This window comes from Rattus norvegicus, chromosome 15 (genome assembly GCF_021556685.1).
Source record: "Rattus norvegicus strain SHRSP/BbbUtx chromosome 15, alternate assembly SHRSP_T2T, whole genome shotgun sequence".
NCBI classification, from domain to species: Eukaryota; Metazoa; Chordata; class Mammalia; order Rodentia; family Muridae; genus Rattus; species Rattus norvegicus.
In genome coordinates, this window is record NC_141548.1 from 14289375 (window position 1) to 14299677 (window position 10303).

The following is a 10303-nucleotide window of genomic DNA, read 5'->3' on the forward strand; positions in this document are numbered from 1 at the left end:
GTCAAAGATAATGTAAAGCGGAAAAAGCTACTGGCCCAAAACATACAGGAAATCCAGGACTCAATGAGAAGATCAAACCTAAAGATAATACGTATAGAAGAGAGTGAAGACTCCAAGCTCAAAGGACCAGTAAATATCTTCAACAAAATCATAGAAGAAAACTTCCCTAACCTAAAAAAAGAGATACCCATAGGCATACAAGAAGCCTACAGAACTCCAAATAGATTGGACCAGAAAAGAAACACCTCCCGTCACATAATTGTCAAAACACCAAACGCACAAAATAAAGAAAGAATATTAAAAGCAGTAAGGGAAAAAGGTCAAGTAACATATAAAGGGAGACCTATCAGAATCACACCAGACTTCTCGCCAGAAACTATGAAGGCCAGAATATCCTGGACTGATGTCATACAGACCCTAAGAGAACACAAATGCCAGCCCAGGTTACTGTATCCAGCAAAACTCTCAATTAACATTGATGGAGAAACCAAGATATTCCATGACAAAACCAAATTTACACAATATCTTTCTACAAATCCAGGACTACAAAGGATAATAAATGGTAAAGCCCAACATAAGGAGGCAAGCTATACCCTAGAAGAAGCAAGAAACTAATCGTCTTGGCAACAAAACAAAGAGAATGAAAGCACACAAACATAACCTCACATCCAAATATGAATATAACGGGAAGCAATAATCACTATTCCTTAATATCTCTCAACATCAATGGCCTCAACTCCCCAATAAAAAGACATAGATTAACAAACTGGATACGCAACGAGGACCCTGCATTCTGCTGCCTACAGGAAACACACCTCAGAGACAAAGACAGACATTACCTCAGAGTGAAAGGCTGGAAAACAATTTTCCAAGCAAATGGTCAGAAGAAGCAAGCTGGAGTAGCCATTCTAATATCAAATAAAATCAATTTTCAACTAAAAGTCATCAAAAAAGATAAGGAAGGACACTTCATATTCATCAAAGGAAAAATCCACCAAGATGAACTCTCAATCCTAAATATCTATGCTCCAAACACAAGGGCACCTACATATGTAAAAGAAACCTTACTAAAGCTCAAAACACACATTGCACCTCACACAATAATAGTGGGAGATTTCAACACCCCACTCTCATCAATGGACAGATCATGGAAACAGAAATTAAACAGTGATGTAGACAGACTAAGAGAAGTCATGAGCCAAATGGACTTAACGGATATTTATAGAACATTCTATCCTAAAGCAAAAGGATATACCTTCTTCTCAGCTCCTCATGGTACTTTCTCCAAAACTGACCATAAAATTGGTCAAAAAACAGGCCTCAACAGGTACAGAAAGATAGAAATAATCCCATGCGAGCTATCGGACCACCACGGCCTAAAACTGGTCTTCAATAACAATCAAGGAAGAATGCCCACATATACTTGGAAATTGAACAATGCTCTACTCAATGATAACCTGGTCAAAGAAGAAATAAAGAAAGAAATTAAAAACTTTTTAGAATTTAATGAAAATAAAGGTACAACATACCCAAACTTATGGGACACAATGAAAGCTGTGCTAAGAGGAAAACTCATAGCGCTGAGTGCCTGCAGAAAGAAACAGGAAAGAGCATATGTCAGCAGCTTGACAGCACACCTAAAAGCTCTAGAACAAAAAGAAGCAAATACACCCAGGAGGAGTAGAAGGCAGGAAATAATCAAACTCAGAGCGGAAATCAACCAAGTTGAAACACAAAGGACCATAGAAAGAATCAACAGAACCAAAAGTTGGTTCTTTGAGAAAATCAACAAGATAGATAAACCCTTAGCCAGACTAACGAAAGGACACAGAGAGTGCCTCCAAATTAACAAAATCAGAAATGAAAGGGGAGACATAACAACAGATTCAGAGGAAATTCAAAAAATCATCAGATCTTACTATAAAAACCTATATTCAACAAAACTTGAAAATCTTCAGGAAATGGACAATTTCCTAGACAGATACCAGGTACCGAAGTTAAATCAGGAACAGATAAACCAGTTAAACAACCCCATAACTCCTAAGAAAATAGAAGCAGTCATTAAAGGTCGCCCAACCAAAAAGAGCCCAGGTCCAGACGGGTTTAGTGCAGAATTCTATCAAACCTTCATAGAAGACCTCATACCAATATTATCCAAACTATTCCACAAAATTGAAACAGATGGAGCACTACCGAATACCTTCTACGAAGCCACAATTACTCTTATACCTAAACCACACAAAGACACAACAAAGAAAGAGAACTTCAGACCAATTTCCCTTATGAATATCGACGCAAAAATACTCAACAAAATTCTGGCAAACCGAATCCAAGAGCACATCAAAACAATCATCCACCATGATCAAGTAGGCTTCATCCCAGGCATGCAGGGATGGTTTAATATACGGTAAACCATCAACGTGATCCATTATATAAACAAACTGAAAGAACAAAACCACATGATCATTTCATTAGACGCTGAGAAAGCATTTGACAAAATTCAACACCCCTTCATGATAAAAGTCCTGGAAAGAATAGGAATTCAAGGCCCATACCTGAACATAGTAAAAGCCATATACAGCAAACCGGTTGCTAACATTAAACTAAATGGAGAGAAACTTGAAGCAATCCCACTAAAATCAGGGACTAGACAAGGCTGCCCACTCTCTCCCTACTTATTCAATATAGTTCTTGAAGTTCTAGCCAGAGCAATCAGACAACAAAAGGAGGTCAAGGGGATACAAATCCGAAAAGAAGAAGTTACAATATCACTATTTGCAGATGATATGATAGTATATTTAAGTGATCCCAAAAGTTCCACCAGAGAACTACTAAAGCTGATAGACAACTTCAGCAAAGTGGCTGGGTATAAAATCAACTCAAATAAATCAGTTGCCTTCCTCTATACAAAAGAGAAACAAGCCGAGAAAGAAATTAGGGAAACGACAGCCTTCATAATAGACCCAAATAATATAAAGTACCTCGGTGTGACTTGAACAAAGCAAGTAAAAGATCTGTACAATAAGAACTTCAAGACACTGAGGAAAGAAATTGAAGAAGACCTCAGAAGATGGAAAGATCTCCCATGCTCATGGATTGGCCGGATTAATATAGTAAAAATGGCCATTTTACCAAAAGCAATCTACAGATTCAATGCAATCCCCATCAAAATACCAATCCAATTCTTCAAAGAGTTAGACAGAACAATTTGCAAATTCATCTGGAATAACAAAAAACCCAGGATAGCTAAAGCTATCCTCAACAATAAAAGGACTTCAGGGGGAATCACTATCCCTGAACTCAAGCAGTATTACAGAGCAATAGTGATAAAAACTGCATGGTATTGGTACAGAGACAGACAGATAGACCAATGGAATAGAATTGAAGACCCAGAAATGAACCCACACACCTATGGTCACTTGATTTTTGACAAAGGAGCCAAAACCATCCAATGGAAAAAAGATAGCATTTTCAGCAAATGGTGCTGGTTCAACTGGAGGTCAACATGTAGAAGAATGCAGATCGATCCATGCTTATCACCCTGTACAAAGCTTAAGTCCAAGTGGATCAAGGACCTCCACATCCAACCAGACACACTCAAAGTAATAGAAGAAAAACTAGGGAAGCATCTGGAACACATGGGCACTGGAAAAAATTTCCTAAACAAAACACCTATGGCTTACGCTCTAAGATCAAGAATCGACAAATGGGATCTCATAAAACTGCAAAGCTTCTGTAAGACAAAGGACACTGTGGTTAGGACAAAACGGCCACCAACAGATTGGGAAAAGATCTTTACCAATCCTACAACAGATAGAGGCCTTATATCCAAAATATACAAAGAACTCAAGAAGTTAGACCGCAGGGAAGCAAATAACCCTATTAAAAATGGGGTTCAGAGCTAAACAAAGAATTCACAGCTGAGGAATGCCAAATGGCTGAGAAACACCTAAGAAATGTTCAACATCTTTAGTCATAAGGGAAATGCAAATCAAAACAACCCTGAGATTTCACCTCACACCAGTGAGAATGGCTATGATCAAAAACTCAGGGGACAACAGATGCTGGCGAGGATGTGGAGAAAGAGGAACACTCCTCCATTGTTGGTGGGATTGCAAACTGGTACAACCATTCTGGAAATCAGTCTGGAGGATCCTCAGAAAATTGGACATTGAACTGCCTGAGGATCCAGCTATACCTCTCTTGGGCATATACCCAAAAGATGCCCCAAAATATAAAAAAGACACGTGCTCCACTATGTTCATAGCAGCCTTATTTATAATAGCCAGAAGCTGGAAAGAACCCAGATGCCCTTCAACAGAGGAATGGATACAGAAAATGTGGTACATCTACACAATGGAATATCACTCAGCTATCAAAAACAACGAGTTTATGAAATTCGTAGGCAAATGGTTGGAACTGGAAAATATCATCCTGAGTGAGCTAACCCAATCACAGAAAGACATACATGGTATGCACTCATTGATAAGTGGCTATTAGCCCAAATGCTTGAATTACCCTAGATCCCTAGAACAAACGAAACTCAAGACGGATGATCAAAATGTGAATGCTTCACTCCTTCTCTAAAAGGGGAACAAGAATACCCTTGGCAGGGAAGGGAGAGGCAAAGATTAAAACAGAGACTGAAGGAACACCCATTCAGAGCCTGCCCCACATGTGGCCCATCCATATACAGCCACCCAATTAGACAAGATGGATGAAGCAAAGAAGTGCACACTGACAGGAGCCGGATGTAGATCGCTCCTGAGAGACACAGCCAGAATACAGCAAATATAGAGGCGAATGCCAGCAGCAAACCACTGAACTGAGAATAGGACCCCCGTTGAAGGAATCAGAGAAAGAACTGGAAGATCTTGAAGGGGCTCGAGACCCCATATGTACAACAATGCCAAGCCACCAGAGCTTCCAGGGACTAAGCCACTACCTAAAGACTATACATGGACTGACCCTGGACTCTGACCCCATAGGTAGCAATGAATATCCTAGTAAGAGCACCAGTGGAAGGGGAAGCCCTGGGTCCTGCTAAGACTGAACCCCCAGTGAGCTAGACTGGTGGGGGGAGGGCGGCAATGGGGGGAGGGTTGGGAGGGGAACACCCATAAGGAAGGGGAGGGGGGAGGGGGATGTTTGCCCGGATACCGGGAAAGGGAATAACACTCGAAATGCATATAAGAAATACTCAAGTTAATAAAAAAAAAAAAAAAAACAAAACAAAACAAAACAAAAAAAAAAAAAAAAACAGGACAGTTTCCAGAAAATTGTCACATGACACAACTAAGTCTCCAAATAAACCAGAAATTTCCACGTCATTATACTGTAGGACAAACTGTGAAGCACTACATCTTTCACAAGATTTTTTTTCCTGTTGCAGGGCAGGGGTGGGAATTCACCAGGGTGAATGACAGGTACAATGGGAACAGGAAATCAGTGGAATTGGGGTGCTTGATTTTAATTAAGATATTTAACCCATTTCAAAACTACTTTTTTACAAGGTGAAAATTTTGAATCTGGTTTCATTCTTCCTCAGCTGGATACTGTTTGCCAGCAACATTTGTTGAACAGGCTATGCATTTTCTACTGCATGCTTTTGCCTCAGTCATCAACAAATTAGGTGACTGTAGATTTGTTGTTTGTTTCTGGGTGCTCTAATGGGACCTATATAGCTCTGTCACATACTTAGATTTCAGATATAGAAATACCTAGAGCTATGATCTCTTTGAGCTTGTTTTAGCTATGTGCAGTATTTTGTGTTTCCATAGACTTCTAGGATTCTCAGAATAATAAAGCTATATGAAACAAAGCTACAGTCAAATTTATACTAAATGGAGAGTAACTGAGAGCATTTCCTCTAAAATCAGTAATGAGACCAGGATGCCCATCGTCTTTCTTTATTCAGTATAGTGTTTTAAATCTCAGTGTAAAAATTAGACAAGAGAAAGACTTTAGGTTTAAAAAAATAAAGCTTAAAAATAGAAAAGGCAGAGCTGGGGAGGTAGAGCAGAAGTAGAAGCACCGACGGCTCTTTCAATGAGCAATACCCAGCAACCACATGGTGGCTCACAACTATCTGTAATGGGATCTGATGCACATTACTGGTGTGTCTGATGACAGCTACAGTGCACTCTTATTAATAAATAAACATTTTTAAAAGATTTTAAATTTTTTTAAAAAATTAGAAAAGGCACAGAACTGTTCCTATTTGCAGACAACATGATTCTATATTTTAAAAATAACTTGTAGTATATACTACAAAACTAATTCTTAGACCCCATAAACTCTTTTATTTTTTTTTCTTGGATTTTTCTGTTTACATTTCCAATGTTATTCCCTTTCCTGGTTTCCCATCCAAAAGTCCCATATACCATCCCCCGTCCCCATTCTTCTGTGATGGTACTCCAACTCCCCAACTCTCCAACCATCCTCTATTCCTGCCTTCCCACCATGACATTCCCCTACACTGGGTGGGTGGGAGGGGTCCAGCCTTAGCAGGACCAAGGGCGTCTCCTCCCGTTGGTGCCCAACAAGGCCATCCTCTGCTACATTTGCAGCTAGAGCCATGGTTCTGTCCACGTGTACTCTTTGGGTAGTGGTTTAGTCACTGAGGGCTCTGGTTGGTTGGAATTATGTTTCTTATGGGGTTGCAAGCCCCTTTATCTTCTTCAATCCTTTTGCTAACTCTTCCAATGGGGATTTCATTCTCAGTTAGATGGTTTTACTGCTAGCATTCACCTCTGTATTTGTCTTGCTTTGGCTAAGCTTCTCGGAAGATAGCCAATATATATATATATATATATATATAGTATATATATATACATATCATATATAATATATGTATCAGCTGGATCCCCAGGAGGAAACAGGCTCTGAATGGCCACTACTTCAGTCTCTGCTCCAAATTTTGTCTCCATATCCCCTCCTACGAATATTTTTGTTTCCACTTTAAAGAAGGACCAAGGCATCTGCACTTTGGTTGTCCTTCTTCTTGAGCTTCATATGGTCTGTGGATTGTATCTTCAGGAATTCGAACTTTTGCGCTAATATCTGCTTATCAGTGAGTGCATATCATGTGTGTGTATGTTTGTGTGTGTGTGTGTGTGTGTGTGTGTGTGTGTGTGATTGGGTTATCTCATTCAGGAGGATATTTTCGAGTTCCATCCATTTGCTTGTATTTCATGAAGTCATTGTTTTGATAGCTGAGTAGTACTCCATTGTATAGATGTACCACATTTTTTTGTATCCATTCCTCTGTTGAAGAGCATCTGGGTTCTTTCCAGCTTCTGGCTATTATAAATAAGGCTGCTATGAACATAGTGGAGCATGTGTCTTTGTTATATGTTGGGGCATCTTTTGGGTATATGCCCAAGAGAGGTATAGCTGGGTCCTGAGGTAGTACTATGTCCAATTTTCTGATTTCCAGAGTGGTTGTAGCAGTTCCACCAACAATGGAGGAGGGTTCCTCTATCTCCACATCCTCACCAGCATTTGTTGTCACCTGAGTTTTTGATCTTAGCCATTCTGACTGGTGTGAGGTGGAATCTCAGGGTTGTTTTGATTTGCAGTTCCCTGATGACTAAGGACACTGAACATTTCTTTAGGTACTTCTGAGCTATTTGGGATTCCTTAGCTGAGAATTCTTAGTTTAGCTCTGCACCCCATTTTTAATAGGGCTATTTGATTCTCTGGAGTCTACCTTTTTGAGTTTTTTGTATATGTTGGATATTAGCCCTCTATCAGAGGTAAAATTGGTAAAGATCTTTTCCCAATCTGTTGGTTGCTGTTTTGTCCTAATGACAGTGTTCTTTGCCTTACAGAAGCTTTGTACTTTTATGAGGTCCCATTTGTTGCTTCTTGGTCTTAAAACATAAGCCCTTGGTGTTTTGTTCAGGAAAGTTTACCCAGTGCACATGTGTTTGAGGCTCTTCCCCCACTTTTTCTTCTATTAGTTTGAGTGTATCTGGTTTGATGTGGAGGTCCTTGATCCACTTGGACTTAAGCTTTGTACAGGATGATAAGAATGGATTGATTTGCATGTCCCACGCGCGACCTCCCGCCGGCAAGAAGCACGCGGACATTCAGAAATCCTTGCTATATGTAAAACTTTATTTCTAATCTTATGGAGAAGCCCCGGCCGCACCAACATGGTGCGCTTATAAACCCCCTAGTGTCGCGCATCCACACCTGATTGGTTGCTTTACCCATGATCTCATTAGGCACGCTCCGGAGTGGGCAAAGACCTGGCACGAAGGCACTCTAGTACATGCGCACAGTTAACTTCCTGAAAGGGGGCCGGCTGGCGCGGCGAAGGCTGGCGCCATCTTGCAATGGCGGAGTCTATCCTGGCCTTCCACGTGGGGCGCAGTGGAAGCCAGCGCCATCTAGTGGTGGCGAATGTTATTGCGGCCTTCTACATTTGCATTCTTTTACATGCTGACCTCCAGTTGAACCAGCACCATTTGTTGAAAATGCTACCTTTTTTCCATTGGTTGGTTTTACCTTCTTTGTCAAAGATCAAGTGACCAGAGGTGTGTGGGTCCACTTTTGGGTCTTCAATTCTATTCCTCTGATCTACCTGCCTGTCTCTGTACCAATACCATACAGTTTTTATCACTATTGTTCAGTAATACAGCTTTAGTTCAGGGATGGTGATTTCCCCCAGAAGTTCTTTTATTGTTGAGGATAGTTTTCCCTCTCCTGGATTTTTTGTTATTTCAAATGAATTTGCAAATTGCTAATAAGCTCTTAAAGTAAAGTAGCACAATAAAATTTAAATATAAAAATGGGAACTTTATATCTACCAACAATATACTCTCACACAATTATTAACCAGGAGCAATCCCGTTTAGCTCTGAAAGAGATAGTGTGTTCAGAGTCGTATGGTCACAGATAGCAACATACTTCCAAGGAAAGAAATTGGGCAAAATATTCTATTCATAATAGCTCCAGAAAATTAAGTACCTATGAATACACCTAACCAAATAGTTGACAGGCACCTACAACAAAAGCTTTAAGACATAGAAAAAGGAAATTAAAATATAACTAGACAATAGAAAGCTCTCTCATGACAGTTTAGGAAACTATCAGAATTAATATTGTGAAAATGATATACCAGAAAAATGATTTTGCAGATTTATTGCAATAACCATCACAACTTTGAGGATATATTTCAAAGGTCCATAATAAACTACATTGTCACTTCAATCTTTGGGTTTATCAGTCGTATCAGTTTTCTAGTAAAGTCTCTAAGATCTTTTATGTACAAATCCTATTATCTGCAAATAATAATATTTCAATTTCTTTGTTTTGTCTTGCATCCATTTTATGTGTTTCTCTAACGCCCTCAGTACCATATTGAAAGATTAGTAAAAGCAGACACCTCTGTCTATTTACTCATTTCTGTACTTAGTATATTGTTAGCTTTAGGGTTGTCATAGATTAACTTTATCATGTTGTGACATGTTTCTTCTACTTCCAATTTCTTTCAGGGCTTTTTCATGAAGGCATATTGTGCTTTCTAAAATCTCTTTCTGCATCTATTGTGGATAATTTTTGTTCATGAGACAATTTATAGGATGCATTACATTTGATGATTTATAAGAATTGAACCACCCTTATATCTTTGGAATAAAGCCAACTTGAATGAATGTCCTATTTTGGGAATGCTATTTATGGTTTCTTATACTCAGTTTGCAAGTAGTTTGTTGAAAATATTTGCATGTATGTTCAACAGAAAACTGATCCTGTTGTGATTTTATCTGGTTTTGGTATAAAGATAATACTAGGCTATTAAAAACATAACTGTTAGTGAGCCTCCCTCTCTTATGGAAAAGTTTGAGAAGCATGTGTTTTAGTTCTTCTTTGAAGATCTGTGATAATTCATCACTATATCCACATGTGCCTAGATCATTTTAGCCATGTGGATATGTTTTCTGTAGGACTAAGTTGCTTGTATTTATCTCGATTTAATTCTGATAGGGCGTGTGCATCTAGAAATTGATTCTATGAGAATTCTTTTAAAAATGATTCTTATAGATTTTTTCCAGTTTAATGAAGTATATGTTTTAAAGATATATCCTTATAATTTTTTTTGGATTTTTTTACCCTAATCTAGAGTCTTTCTTTGAAGATGAGGTATAGCCTTTTGGAAGCAGCAAACTGATGGATTTTTCTTCTTTTTTTTTTTTTTTTTTTTTTTTTTTATTAACTTGAGTATTTCTTATATACATTTCGAGTGTTATTCCCTTTCCCGGTTTCCGGGCAAACATCCCCCTCCCCCCTCCCCTTC